This window comes from Dendrobates tinctorius, unplaced genomic scaffold, assembly GCF_039654945.1.
Source record: "Dendrobates tinctorius isolate UK_male_01 unplaced genomic scaffold, ASM3965494v1 ptg000015l, whole genome shotgun sequence".
Classification (NCBI taxonomy): Eukaryota; Metazoa; Chordata; class Amphibia; order Anura; family Dendrobatidae; genus Dendrobates; species Dendrobates tinctorius.
In genome coordinates this window covers 5,615,423-5,629,707 of record NW_027361683.1, presented here as the reverse complement: position 1 = coordinate 5,629,707, position 14,285 = coordinate 5,615,423, and the positions used below count along the sequence as shown (strand labels likewise).

The 14,285-nt window shown below is 42.9% G+C and overlaps 1 long non-coding RNA gene across 1 annotated transcript; it reads right to left on the bottom strand.

Moving 5' to 3' along the window:
* Window positions 1-278: 278 nt before the first annotated feature.
* On the bottom strand, window positions 279-1,042 carry LOC141074540 (uncharacterized). Its single transcript, XR_012227194.1, has 3 exons — window positions 571-1,042; window positions 435-495; window positions 279-358 (listed from the first exon to the last, which is right to left on the bottom strand). It is a non-coding gene; the product is annotated as an uncharacterized lncRNA (long non-coding RNA).
* Between the last annotated feature and the right edge of the window lie 13,243 nt (window positions 1,043-14,285).

Genomic DNA, 14,285 nt, shown 5'->3' with positions numbered 1-14,285 from the left:
GCGGCCACCTCATTCCATAGCCGCCGGGTCACCACAATGTCCTTGTGCAGCCGGTCACGGCTGTCCCACAACGGCGAACGCTCCTGGACCAGGCTGATGAGCTGCTCATTATCCAGGTAGACGTCTTCATCCCGTTGTGGAACCTAGACAAAACACATTCATTAGAATAATCAAATTTAAATTGAATAAAAAGTTACAAAAAAAGAAACATAAAAAAGAGTAAAAATAGAAGATAAAAAATAAAGAACATTACAAATCATTTGATACATACATTCCGTATCACCACCGGGACTTGGCTTCGCTGCTCCTGCTCTTCGCCCTCACTAGTCCCGTCCGCAGAAGATGATGATGACGATGTCTTAAAAAAGTTGAAAAAAACGTAAGAGATTTGGAGAAGCTGCAGATATACTTACCAGATGCACGAAAATAATCACCTCACGGTCTGCTTGCGCCAATTCCTGCCGCGATGGGGAATACTCGGATTCTGAAGACATACTGCATGTAAAAATAATAAAAATCATTAGTACATACATAATTTAAAAGGACAGGCATATAATGTAATATACTCACATTCTTCGCTGATAGAAGATGGGTTCCTTGTTGACTGTCTGCTCTCCAATCTGTCAGTGTAGTAGTGGCAGAGTTTTGGCAGGCACCTCCTTTATATAGACTTTTTTTTTTTGACTTTAGAAGATTATAACTAGTACAACAAGTGGACACCACCAAAAAAACGCAGCGCTAAAAAAACGCTTACATGCGCATGCCAGTGCGCACGTATGCGCATCCATAGGCTATAATGGCCATTTTTAGTGCAAAACGTGCGCATACGTGCGCATGCGCTTTTTTGCAGGGCCAAAAAATGCAACATGCTGCGTCTGGAAAATACAAACGCACACCCCAAAAAAACGCAGCGCATGAAAATCGCATACGTGCGCATGCCAGCGCGCAGGTATGCGCACCCATGTTAAATATAGGGGAAAAAACGCATGCGCACGTATGCGTTTTTTTCCAGCGCAAAAAAACGCAAATGTGAAACCAGCCTAACATTGCCATTAACCCGTGGTCATTTAAGTAAAGAATGGTAATATGGATGCGCTCATTGCAGTTTTAATAATGTTCTCTTTCATTCCTTCGAGGGGGAATAACCTATGGTTTCACATTACAATAACATGAAATGCATAGACAACTTTATAGAAAATTACTACTTTTATTCTGGAGAAACATACAAATACATGTATTTGTTAAATTCAATATATTTTATACAGGAAATGTTTTACTATTCCTTCACTTGCCATTGACAAGAGACAATTGATCTCAAACTGTTGAAAACGGTTTAAACACAATTCATGGAAAAAACGTGGTAATGATATACAAATACATATGTGTGTGTGTGTGTATATATATATATATATATATATATATATATATATATATATACACAGTATATATATACTAGATGGAGGCCCGGTAAAGTCATTAGGGGGCAGGCTTTGCAGCATTGAGAATCTCTCCCCCCCATGTTTTCCCCCACCTATCCACTCTCTCTTTCCCCATGTGCTGACTTCTCCCGTCTGTGCTCTCTTCTTTGAACTGTCTACCCCATGTGCTATCCTTCTTGTCTGCTGTCTCTCTCCTTCCTGTGCCATGTCCTCCCTTCATGTGCTGTCCCGTTTGAGCTGTCTCCCCCCTGTGCTCTGTCTTTCTCACCCCTGTGCACTCTCTCCCCCATCTGCTGTCTTCTCCTCTCATTGTCTGTGTATGACCGTGTACAGAACATACCACAGCTCCTGGGCAGGGGAGGAAGCAAAACACAATACTAACATTACAGCAGGAGATCGCAGAGGATACATTTTGTGAGGTAAAATATTGTTTCAAAACAGTCAGTGAAATATTTTACCTCTCAAAATGAATCCTCTGTGATCCCCTGCTGTAATGTCAGTAGTCTTTTGTTTCCTCCCCTGCCCAGGATATGTGGTATGCTCCATACACCGTCAGACACAGACAATTTTTAAAATGAACTTTCAGTCGTGTGAAAACCCCTTTAATGTGACCGGCTTCCTCTGCCTGTAGGCACATTGCGCATCTGCCACCGGGATCAGCCAAATGATTCACTGCGCCTGTGTGGAATTCGCACAGGCACAGTAAATCAGACTGCCGTATGGCGTATACAGTGTGCTTGTGTGTGTGTGGTGCGATGGTGTTCCGCTGGTGGTATTGCACGAGAGGCTGGTACCACCAGCAGTTTCCATACTGAGACACCCATCACTTGGGTGTCCCAATATAGTGGTCGGTGAACTTCCGCCGCTTGGAATTCTGGGATCCGGACATATCTGGAGGGAAAAGGATGTGAAAACATTACAAGTTAATTATATATACTGTATATAGATATATTTACAGCGGGTGAAATAAGCATTGAGAATGTCACTAATTGTCGAGGTACATCTATTTCTAAAGGTGCATTTGACAAATTTTCACCAGACGTTGGTCACAACTCGTGATGAGCGAGCATACTCTGCAATGCTCGGTACTTGACCGAGCATCGCTGTACTTACGGTGCTTGGAGAGCGCTGAGCATTTCCAGGATTGCTCGGTGGGAGTAAAGGTCCACGCCCTGCATGTTAGGCGCTCTTTAGAGCGCCAATCAACATGCAGGGATTGTGTGCCACGCATGTTGGTTGTAGCATTACAGTGATTGTCTGGCTGAGTAGCGTCATCAGGCCTATATCAGGTCTATATCAGACCTGGCGCCACCCAGCCAATCCCAGTCCATTCCACATTCACGTCACTTGGCAAGTGAAAGGTTTTAAATACTAGAGTAGGGAATGTCCCACAAGGGTTGCCGTGACGCGGCGGGATGGCTTGTACATTATTTTGATCAAAATTATGTTTACTAAATACCCTTATTATTATTATTACCTTTATGCATTATTTGCAGTTTATTTTTTACTTTTTAGTTCAGGATATATATTTGTGTTTTTTGCGTTTTGTTTTCTCTGGTTAATGGTCATGTGTTAATATGCACTTATATTGTGCATACACATTAACTTACTTTCTCAGTTCAGACTCCAGTGTTTTATTCATTTCATTGTGTATTCTGTGCATATATGTGTGTGACCGCCCTCTTTCTGAGCTGGGAAAACCATCCTGTCTGGCCTAAGCTTTTACTAGTGGTTCAGTCGCTCAATCCTTGTTCACATTCACGTCACTTGGCAAGTGAAAATGTTTTAAATACTAGAGTAGGGACTGTCCCACAAGGGTTGCCGTGACGTGTCGGGATGGCTTGTACATTATTTTGATCAAAATTATGTTTACTAAATACCCTTATTATTATTATTACCTTTATGCATTATTTGCAGTTTATTTTTTACTTTTTAGTTCAGGATATTTGTGTTTTTTGCTGTTTGTTTTCTCTGGTTAATGGTCATGTGTTAATATGCACTTACATTGTGCATACACATTAACTTACTTTCTCAGTTCAGACTCCAGTTTTTTATCCAGAATCACCAGTGTAAGGAGAGAATAGGTGGGGTATCAGTTACTGTGGGTATACCATTGTTGAATCCACAAATCCAGCTAAATCAACAGTCCTTCTAAGGACTAATTACAGGGTATATAGATATCAGTGATAGGTAGGCAGGCAGTGTATGTGGCTATATATATATATATATATATATCAGTGCTAGGCAGCAGGCAGTGTATGTGGCATACTTTATTGCATACAGCAAGAGGGTCCATTCCATTACTGTCTGGTGCTGCCGCCTATTACAGTTATTGACCATATATACATAGCCCCAGGTATCAGTGGCCAGAAATATTTTTGTTTTGCATCTTAATCCTGATTATTTTATTTAAAAGCAATCCAGAGCACACTATTTTTCTGCATTTGCTTGTTGGCACTGTAGAATACAGTCAGATCCTGTCCATAGTACAGCGTTAAAATACAGCTATTTTAAACAGGGGTTTAGCCATCACAGCGATCACATCTGAGTGTGCATAAAATTCTGCCATTTTTGTGGTACTGTAATATTTTTTGGAGTGTCTTATACCAGTTATTGACACCAGTTTGCTTTGAAAAAAATCTTTACTTACAGGACAGATAGTTTACTGTTATGATTGAGTCACCGTAGGAGGCAAAAACAAAAATGCTAGCTAAGTCCAGAAAACCAGAGAGGTTGGCAGCTATCGGATTGCAGACCCCTGATCCTATCACAACAACTAACAGTAGCCGTGGGGGGTTCCTACGATGCCCTAGACCCCTCGATCACAGCCGGAGAATTAAATAGGCCTAAAGAAAGAAAGGGGAAATCTAAACTGCCCCAGAGCAGACCCCAAAGCAATAGGCAGCCCCCAACATATAATGACGGTGAAGCAAGATGAAAACACCAACACAGACAGAAAGATAGACTGAGCAAAGACGGGGCCCAAACTACCTAGACAGGAAAGGACAGGAAGGCTGCTGTCTGCAATCCGTGAAAAGCCCTATGAAAATAAGAGCCAACAGACTGACAGTGAAAAAGGCCCTGAAGACGCTAGGCTTCAAAAAACCTATGTCAGTACTCAGGAATATTCTGAAGACAGAGCAACCGGCAAAAGGAGATTCAGCTCATCCCAGCAGGGAATGGCAGAATCCAGAAAAGCAAGGAAAACAAACACAAAACATAAATGCAAACAGGCAAAGCAGAAACTTAGCTTTAGGGAAGCAGGAATCAGACTGGTGTCCTAGAAGTCCACAGAGAAATCACCCGCAGGGCAGAAGGGCGTCGGCAGCCTTATATCCAGTCAGTGACTCCACTCAGCCAGTCATCCTCATTAGACTCAGGTGCCTGATAATCAGGCTCATTACCTTCCTTTACCAGAATAGGGAGTTCACCAGACCTCAGTGACGAAGGGGAAAATGAACTCACAACAGTTTACACTGGGTTTTGTCTGCTCAAAATTGTGCCATTTCAGGGCTCCATTGAATATTTTTAGCTGTATCTATGCCTACTTATTGACACAATTTTGCAGTAAAAAAAAGATACAGGCTGATAGTTTAAAGTCTGATATCTCCGTCACACGTCTCACTTATCTGTGTGCTAAAAATTAGGCCATTTTTTGTGCTCCATTGAACTATTTTTGCTGTGTTTCAGCCTAGTAATTCACACTATTTTGCTGTTTTTTAAAAAAATACTGGCCACATAATTTAAAGCAGGGGATCTCCGTCACAGGCCTCACCTATCTGTGGGCTAAAAATATGGGGCATTTTGGGGCTCAATTGAACTGTTGCTGCTGTGTTTTAGCCTAGTTATTCACACTCTTTTGCTGTTTTAATAAAATACCGGCCAGATAATTAAAATTGTTGGATCTCCGTCATAGGCCTCATGTATCTGTGGTCTAAAACTTGGGGCATTTTTTGGGCTCAATTGAACTCTTGTTGCTGTGTCTTAGCCTATTTATTGACACAATTTTGCTGTTAAAAAAAATCCAGGCCAGATAATGAAAAGTAGAGGATCTCCGTCACAGGCCTCACCTACAGTTAGGTCCATATATATTTTGACAGACACAACATTTTTCTAATTTAGGTTCTAGACATCACCACAATGAATTTTAAACAAAACAATTCAGATTCAGATGAAGTTCAGACTTTGGTCCCTTTAAAAACAGGGTGGCACATGTTAAGGAGCTGAAACTCCTAAACCCTTCATCCAATTTTAATGTGGATACCCTCAAATGAAAGCTGAAAGTATGAACTTCAACTGCATCTGAATTGTTTTGTTAAAAATTAATTGTGGTAATGTCTAGAACCAAAATTAGAAAAATGTTGTCTCTGTCCAAATATATATGGACCTAACTGTATCTGTGGTCTAAAAATTGGGGCTTTTTTTGGGCTCAATTAAACTGTTGTTGCTGGGTCTTAGCCTATTTATTTATACCCTTTTGCTGTTTAAAAAAATACAGGTCAGATAATTAAAAGTGGGGGATCTCCGTCACAGGCCTCACCTATCTGTGGGCTAAAAATTGGGGCATTTTTGAGTTTAATTTAACTGTTTTTGCTGTGCCTTAGTCTAGTTATTGACATCAGTTTGCTTACAAAAAAAGGTGTCACCTAGAGGCCAGATATTTTAAACTGTGGTTTTCCCGCACACGGATCACATATAAATTTGCTCCAAAGTCAATCATTTTTAGTGAACATGCAAAATATTGTAGTCCATTTAAAATGGGCAAGGCGCATGGCAAGGGATGGGGAAGTGGATGTGATGGTGATGGTGCATGCAGAGGGCGAGGACGAGAACATTTGCAAGCTGAAATTGGCCCACAAAAAACACCCACATCTTCTCGCTCGACCTTCCTGTCACAATTACTAGGGGACCACAGCAGCACACCACTATTGAACCAAGAGCAGTGTCAAAAGGTTGTTGGTTGGATGGCGGATAATGCTTCCAGTCACTTTGCTGCCACCACCATCCTGTCTTCCACACGCTCAAGTCTCAGTAGCCGTGAGTCTGGACCGCATATTCCTCAGCCTGATCCTCTTTCCTCTCACCATGCAGAGCGCCTGGAGACAACTGATCCAACACTTGGACACTCCGAAGAGCTGTTCACTTTTCCATTTAGACATTCGGGCCTCTCTCCCAGTGCACTTGAAGCGGGGTAAGAGGAGATCGCATGTAGCGATGCCCAAATATTTGAACAGTCACATTCACATGAAGGCGATGGTGGGAACGTGTCACAAGAGGAGGACGATGATGGGACACAATTGCAAGAAAGTCAGGAGGATGACTAGGGTGCAGAAGTCGAAGAGGAGGTGGTGGATGATATAGTATCTGACCCAACCAGGCAGGAGGACATGCAGAGCAAGGACAGCAGCACAAAGGGGGAGGGAGGCATAGCACCCCAACAGGACAGAAGATGGGCAACTGTTCCCTGTAACACCAACATGACGGAAGTTGCCAGTACAAGTGTTAGGTTTTTCCAACTCTGGTTGTATTTTAAAGACTCTGCCGATAACCCCAAAGAGGCCATTTGCACCTCCCGCCATGCCTGCATCAGCAGGGGTAGCATTACTACCAGCCTGACCACCACCAGCACGATCAGGCACATGGCAGCAAAGCACCCAACTTTGTGGGCCAAACCCCAGGGTCCAGGAACACTGTCTGCGGGTGACACCACTGATTCTTTCACTGTTGTGCGTGGAAGCCAAACCACTGTCCATGGTGCCTGTAAAGATGCCTCTTGCCCTGCACCTGACGTTGCACACACTCAGCTAGCACCCCCGTGAAACATGTCCACGTCTTAGCCCCAGTGCAGTGTTCAGTTGAACATACCCCAGTCCTTGGACCACAAGCGGAAATACGCTGCCAATGCCCCACAGGCCACCCTACTAAATTCACATATTTCTCATCTGCTTGAGCTCGAAATGTTGCCTTTTAGACTCATGGAGACAGAAGCTTTCCCCAACTAGATGGCAGCAGCCGTCCCAAGGTACTCTGTCCCCAGCCTCCACTATTTCTCCCAGTGTGCCGTCCCTGCATTACACAAACATGTGCCCCACATTAGCTGTGCTCTCAACAAGACTGTTACTGTGAAAGTCCACCTAACCACCAACAGGTGGACAAGTGCTAGTGGGAAGGGTTGGTGCATCTCACTGACGGTACACTGGGTTAACATAGTGAAAGCCGGGACCCAGTCAGACCTTGGTATGGAACACGTCCTCCCGACTCTGAGGATTGTGGGCCCTACATCAATCAGGGTTGCACCCACAGTCTACAGCTCCTGCACCTCCTTCTCCTCCTCTTCAGCCTCCATCTCTGAAATGACCACATCAGTCACAAGCTGGAAGCACTGCTGCACTGCCTCAGCCAAGCAGCAACAGGCTGTGCTGAAGCTAATATGCTTAGGTGACAAACTGCACAATGCTGAAAAGTTGTGGACAGCTCTGAAAGAGCAGGCAGATCTGTGGCTGACACCGCTGAACCTACAGCCAGGCATAGTTGTGTGTGACAATTACTGGAACCTGTTGGCGGCTCTGAGGTGAGGCAAGCTCATACACATACTATGCTTGGCCCATGTGATTAACCTCATTGTTCAAAGGTTTCTCAAAAGCTACCCGGAGCTGCCAAATTTGCTTGTGAAAGTACGCCACCTGTCTGCCCATTTTAGAAAGTAAGCTATAGTTTCCGTCGTCCTTGCTGTGCATCAGCAGCATTTGCAGCTTCCGGCTCACCGACTGGTGTGTGATGTCCCCACGTGTTGGAACTCTATACTGCATATGTTGGAAAGGATTTGTGAGCAGAAGAGGGCAGTTGTTGACTACCAGCATCAACAAGGCCGCCGGTATTCAGTTCAGACTTCCAGACTAACAACGTATATCATGTGGTAGCACTAATGTCATCTATTATGCTACATGCGAGTGCCCCATGATATATGGTGGTTTGACATCCAGGGAACTACGAGTGAGGATGCGTGAGCATGTGCGGGACATTCGGGCAGCCAAGATGGTGGTTGATCCTTCCACTCTTAAAACTATCCCTCGCCATTTTCGGACTTTCCACAAGTGTGATCCACAAACGTTTATGGTGAGAGGCATTGATTGTGTTCATTTAGGGATTAGAGCAGGTAACTACAAAAAAGTGCTGACCCAAAGAGACGTGAAATAGATCGTCACCTTGGATACAGTGACCCCCAAGGGTCTTAACGAGTCGCTGAGTTTTGCTTTTTTTATATAGTTATTTTCATTTCTTTTGCATCCACCATTGTATATACTCCCTTCTCCGTGGGCAATTTTTATTGTTTTTAACATTTTATTGTCTTTGTCTTTTCTTTATTCTTAGTTACTTTTTTCGTAAATGAGCTGGCTGTTGTGGACACTATGGACCCTTTATGGATCTGTTCTGCTATTATGTGTTCCATATTTCCATCACTGATATAAGAGGACTCTCTATATACCCTATCAAATGGGTTCAATCATCATCTATGGACACCAATATACATCTTTTTGCGGAGTGGACCAATGGATACATCAACATATTCTGTGATCTCTGGATTCCCTATTCTTATTATTGGGCCAATATGGGTATTGATTACTTTGTCCATCTGTGCCTTATACACCATATTGTTCTTATAAGCTGCATCATTATGTCCGCCTGTTTACTTTTTGCTTATAAATTATTATGTGCCAGGCGGTATCATTGGTGATTCCGTGAACTATACGGCAGTGCGCATGCGGTTCATGTCCCCCTGTTGTCCCCTCATGATGGCTGGTGTCCTTTGTGCCTCCAACGCTGGTGCAGTGGTTATCTCTTCCCCTGCGCATGAGCTCTGATGCCCGACGCCTGCTGTCATGTTGGAGGACCTTGCGGTGACACGGTGCATGCGCCGCTATTGCAGTCCTGATTGGCCCTTCCATACCATGTGATCACAAACGTGATCGCATTACTAAGGATACAAAAGGTCCTATTCTCCCTCCAGCCTTCATCCCCTTGAGAAAGCGCCCGGTGTGAGTGCGAAACGCGCGTCGGAGGTCGCCCTTCTGGATCTGGGTGTCTGTGCACCATTTGGTAAGCTGCCTGCACTGATGATTTGTGTACCCACTATGGTTGTATTGGCATTTTTATGGGCGAAGCTCACCGCCATTGCCGATAATGTCACATTGCTTTTTGATATGACTGCCCTCACCTACAGTCTGTGTGCCTATTTTGGCCCTATTACTTTTTGATATGGGCAGCTCTGCATTCCATTGTTTAGCATCACTGCATTGTTTGTGACATTGTGACTATGGTTATACTGGTGCACAGGGCTATTTTATTCCCCTTTTCATAGTCTGTCCTGTTTATGTCTATTTTTTGCAATTGTGCTATTTATGTGATACTTATTTGTGCATCTGATAAAAAAAAATTGTACTTTTTTACATATTATTTTTGAATCCATTACTCCTATTTTTCTCCTTGCTGCAATTATTCATGGACTGGAATTTTCATTATAATGGTGGTTCATTTGTTTAGGTTACCGCCCCTTTTCCCATCTAAAGTACTGGGCATTGTTTTGTGTCTCTACACATAAGACCTCAGGAGTGGACATGGATGTCAGACATATGTACCATCCTGCAAAACTTTGAGGAGTCCATCAAGATAATGAGCAGTGATAATGCCATAACTAGCGTCACCATCACGCTTCTCTGTATTCTGAAAAGCTCTCTGCTCAAGAGGATGCACTGCAGGCAGAGCACGATGAGCTGGAGCATGGAACCATACAGGTTGATTACACACAGCCCAGCCTTATGTCATCCCAAAGTGGATTGGTTGACAATGAGGAAGAGGAGGAGTAGGAATAACAGGAGCTAGTTTCATACGATAAAGAGGGTACTACAAGCTCAACTGTTAAACCATTTGTTCAGCATGGACGGCCTTAGGACAGGAAGGAGGAGGACAGCATGGTCATTCATCCTCTTGATGAGGACACGGAAGTCTTGCCTGTTAGTAGCCTGGCAGGCATGGCTGACTTTATCTTGTGTTGCCTTTCCCATGAACCTCGCATTATCAAAATTTTGGGTGACATTCATTACTAGTTGGTGACACTTCTAGATTCATGCTACAAAGAGAACTTTTAATCTCTTATTCCAGAGGCAGACAGGTCTACTAAAATAGGGCAGTACCAGAGGGCCATTGTTGCGGAATTATTAAAAAAATTTCCATCTGAAAACACTGGCGGCAGAAGTCACAGTTTGTTGGACATAGGCAAGAGAGACACAACTCCAATCCAGCAGAGATAGGGGAACACTGGCAAAGTTCTGGGAGAGTTATCTAAGACCCTGCCATTGCACTGGCCCTGAGGTATGGGGTACTCTCACAAGGAGTGCAAAGTTTTGGAAGATGCTGAGGGAGTACCTTGCTGACCGTACCAATGTCCTCCATGATTCCTCTGTGCCTTATGTTTATTGGGTATGCAAGCTGGACACGTGGCATGAACTGGCTCTCTATGCCTTTGAGGTCCTGGCCTGCCCTGCCACTAGCATTTGGTTTTTAGCGCCGTTGGTGAAATTATAACTGATAAGCGCATCTGCCTGTCAAATTAAAATGCTGGCAGGCTGACTGTTATAAAAATGAACAAGGGCTGGATTGGGCCAGACTTCTCTACACCACCGAATGATAACAGCGAAACATAACTTCAAATCGGTGACCAGAAAAATGCCCACAGAAAAAATGCCCACAGGAAAATAGCCCAACGGAAAATTGCCCACATGGAAAATGGCCCACACGGAAAATTGCCCACACGGAAAATGGCCCACACGGAAAATGGCCCACATGGAAAATGGCCCACACGGAAAATTGCCCACACGGAAAATTGCCCACATGGAAAATTGCACACACGGAAAATTGCCAACACAGAAAATTGCCCACACAGAAAATTGCCAATTGCATCATCACAAAGTTTCAGATCTATGATATTTGAGGTGCAAGGTGAGGATGTTCACATGATATGTGAAAAATGCCCACATAAAATTGCCCACAGACATAAATACCCACAGGAAAGCAGTAGCGAGTTATAGGTGAGATGCTCAGCAAGACAGAGAGTATGGGGTGCACGTTAAAGGGATGTGGCGACCCTTAAAGGTATATGACACAATTCCTTGTATTCCTCTCTGATACGGCACTTTATATAAAAGTCATTAGTGTTGTGAGTTCATTTTTCCCTTCACCAGTGAGGTCTGATGAACTCCCTCTTCTGGCGAAGGAAGGTAGTGAGGCTGATTACCAAACAGCTGAGCAGGTAGATGATGACTGGGTCACAGGAACTGATGACTGGATATAAGGCAGCCGATGACCTGCTGCCTGGCTGGTGATTTTCCTGCTGGATTCTTGGAGACCAGTCTGATTTCTGCTTCTCAAAGCTAAGTTTTGCTCTGCCTTTTGTACACTTTAGTTCTGGTTTTGTTTGCCTTGTTTTTTGGAGTTCAGCCATCCCCGGCCGGGGGTGAGCTGAATTCCATTTTTGTCTCTGATCTGTTGATCTCTGGCTCTGTCTTCAGAATATACCTGAGTGCTGATGTAGTCTTTTGAAGCCTAGCGACTTCAGGGCCTCTTTTTTCCTATCAGTCTGTTGGTACATTTTTGGATAGGGTTTTTTTGCGGATTGCAGACAGCAGCTTTTCTATCCTGTCCTATTTAGTTAGCTTGGGCCCCATCATTTGCTCAACCTATCTTTCTATCTGTGTTAGTGTTTTTCATCTTGCTTCACAGTCATTATATGTTAGGGGCTGCCTATTGCTTTGGGGTCTGCTCTGGGGCAGTTTAGATTTCCCCTTTCTGTCTTTAGGCTAATTTAGTTCTCCGGCTGTGATCGAGGGGTCTAGGGCACCGTAGGAACCCCCCACAGCTACTGCTAGTTGTTGTGGATAGGTTCAGGGGTATGCAATCCGATAGCTGCCAACTTCTCTGGTTTTCTGGACTTAGCTTTTATTTTAGTTTTTTCCTCCTTCGGTGACTCATCCATAACACATTAGGACTCTTTCCTGCACAACATTGAGAGCTCAATGATATATGTTGTTTTGCACTAGCACACTGCACTTTGTAACGCATAAAAAACTGGAGTCTGAACTGAGAAAGTAAGTTAATGTGTATGCACAATGTAAGTGCATATTAACACATGACCATTAACCAGGGAAAACAAAAAGCAAAAAACACAAATATCACGGCTGCCGTGACGTGGTGGGATGGCCTTGTACATTATTTTGATCAAAATTATGTTTACTAAATAGCCTTATTACCTTTATGCATTATTTGCAGTTTATGTTTTACTTTTTAGTTTAGGATATTTGTGTTTTTGCTTTTTGTTTTCTCTGGTTAATGGTCATGTGTTAATATGCACTTACATTGTGCATTCACATTAACTTACTTTCTCAGTTCAGACCCCAGTTTTTTATTCATTTCATTGTGCATTCTGTGCATATAAGGGTGTGACCGCCCTTTTTCTGAGCTGGGAAAACCATCCTGTCTGGCCTAAGCTTTTTCTAGTGGTTCAGTCGCTCGATCCTTCTTCACATTCACGTCGCTAGGCAAGTGAAAAGGTTTTAAATACTAGAGCAGGGACTGTCCCACAAGAGTTGCCGTGACGTGGCGGGATGGCTTGTACATTATTTTGATCAAAATTATGTTTACTAAATACCCTTATTATTATTACCTTTATGCATTATTTGCAGTTTATTTTTTACTTTTTAGTTTAGGATATTTGTGTTTTTTGCTTTTTGTTTACTTTGCAACGCAGTAGTGGTTGGCTACAATATTTGTGTTTTTGCACATGCACATTGCACTTTATATATGCAGCTAAATAATTGATTTAATATTTGATATAACTTTTTGATTATTACATTTCACAATAAGTTTTTATTCATTTGCTTGCACATAAGTTTTTATCAATTTTTATTAGAGGAATGCATATGTGAATATAGTATATATAATTGGGTCCATATTATTTCTTTACAATTGTGGTAAAGCTGTCCCCATTCGTGCACATTGTTTTTAAATTGGTTTTTATTGTTTCATTACTAATATAATAAAAATTATTTGATTAACTATATCCTGCTTGGTCTTTCCTGTCTATGGGTCCTTCGGTGGATTGGGATTTTTGTCAAGACAGAGAGTAACATAGATCTATAGGTTAAATGCTCTGCAGGACAGGGGGATAGTATGCAGGTATGCGTGAGATGCTCTGCAGGGCAGAAGAATAATCTAGAATTATAGGTGAGATGCTCTGCAGGACAGAGAATAGTATAGAATTATAGGTTAAATGCTCTGCAGGACAGGGGGATGGAATACAGGTATAGGTGAGATGCTCTGCAGGGCAGGAGAATAATATAGAATTCTAGGTGAGATGCTCTGCAGCACATTTGCTTCTGCTTTTTGAGGGCAGGGAGTCATGATAATGTTCTGTTGGTTCTTGAACTACGATGTCATCTTTTGTTTTGAGAATTGTATGGCACTCTGAAGAGCGATGCAGTCGGCATTTCCAAGTCACCACTGCGTTGATAGTATGAAATGCAAGATATTCAAACCCCAAGTAAATAATTACTTTGCTGTTCCTCTGGCTGGAATACTTTAGATGAACTCAAAATACACTTTTATTGAAAAGAAATGAAAAAATATGGGGATAGAGCAATAAAAGTACATTCTTTAACTAACCAAAACACAATTGGCTGGCACAGCAGGAAAGCCATTGTTCACTGGGGTTGTACCAAAAGGAATGACACGATTGCCAATTTGAAACAATGGGGATGGGGAAGCGCTGGAAGGAACATGTGAAATAATGTCAAC